This window comes from Corvus brachyrhynchos, unplaced genomic scaffold (genome assembly GCF_000691975.1).
Source record: "Corvus brachyrhynchos isolate BGI_N302 unplaced genomic scaffold, ASM69197v1 scaffold47, whole genome shotgun sequence".
NCBI classification, from domain to species: Eukaryota; Metazoa; Chordata; class Aves; order Passeriformes; family Corvidae; genus Corvus; species Corvus brachyrhynchos.
The window spans coordinates 987,392-988,674 of NW_008239292.1; the positions used below are offsets into that span (position 1 = coordinate 987,392).

The window sequence follows — 1,283 nt, forward strand, 5'->3', positions numbered from 1 at the left end:
CTGGACAAGGCCAGCCCGGCACAGCCGCACTGACACGGCCCGGGGATGGGCTCTGGGATCCAGGATGGGAGCCGGGATCCAGGATGGGCTCTGGGATGGGAGCCGGGATGGGATCGAGCCCCTGGAGCACCGTGGGCACGGTGACGGTGGCACCTGGACGAGGCCAGCCCGGCACAGCCACACTGACATGGTCTGGGATCTGGGATCTGGGTCTGGGATCCAGGTTTGGGATCTTGGATCCAGCTTTGGGATCTGGGATTCACCCTCGTGCCGCCCCACACCGCGCTGGGGATCAGGGGTTTGGATCTGGGTCTGGGATCCAGCTTTGGGATCCGGGATCCAGTTTTGGGATCCGGGATCTGCCCTCCCACCCCTCTCCCTGCTCCTGGGCCGAGCTCTGCCCCAACCCCCCCGGTCACCTCCCACGGAACCCCCAGGACCCGCAGGACTGAACCCCCCCCGAATTTGTGTTTTCCCGGTGACTTTTCTAAATTCCAGCTACTGAGACTGGTGGGATTTTCTAATTTCATATCAGCTGATGAGGTTTGCTTGGCTTTTATATCCTGGCCTTCTCCTCAAAGAGGGGACGGGCCCGGGGCTCTTTGTACTAATGGGAAAGGCTGTGAGTTAATTAATACAGAGCATTAATGATCACTGTGTATGTAATGGTTCCTTTCAGCACCCCGAGCTCGGAGCATTAACCCAGAAAAGCAAAAAAAAAAACCCAAAAAAAAAAAAAAAGGAAAAAAACCCCAAAAGTTCCTCTTGTTTCCGTGTAGCTCCCCTAACACACTCTTTATTTTACTACAGAAATTATTTTAGAGGTTTTTTTGTATAGATCCTATTTAGTAGAATCTGTTTCTAAAACAAAAAGGAAAAAAAAAGGAAAAAAAGGAACAAAACCGAATGATGCTAATGATGCTAACGATGCTAATGACGGCGATAACGACGATAATTGTATCTCCGGTGTAATTTTTCAGTGTAGCTGCACCTCTGTTGTACAATAGAGAAATTTTTATAATCAGCCCAAATGTGATTCCTCAGAAATGCTTTTCCCATTTTCCCATTTTTCCCCCCAACCCCACAAATCCAAGGTGCTTCAGGGAAGAGAGGGGAAAAAAAACCCCCCCGAGGTCTCTGGAAGGGTCTCCCCCCCCCCCCCCCCCCCGCGGGTGGTTCCTGGGTTTAATTCATCGCTCGGGATCTTCCCTGGGGTTTTTATGGGGTTTTTTAAACTTTATTTCCCTTTTCCCGTTTTCTCTTCAGCCGCTGGGGTCGGACGC

The 1,283-nt window shown here is 51.4% G+C and overlaps 1 long non-coding RNA gene across 1 annotated transcript; it reads left to right on the top strand.

Annotated features, from left to right (window-relative positions):
• Positions 1–6: 6 nt before the first annotated feature.
• LOC108448245 lies at positions 7–1,036 on the top strand. Its single transcript, XR_001864055.1, has 2 exons — positions 7–223; positions 344–1,036. It is a non-coding gene; the product is annotated as an uncharacterized LOC108448245 (long non-coding RNA).
• The last annotated feature ends 247 nt before the right edge of the window (positions 1,037–1,283 follow it).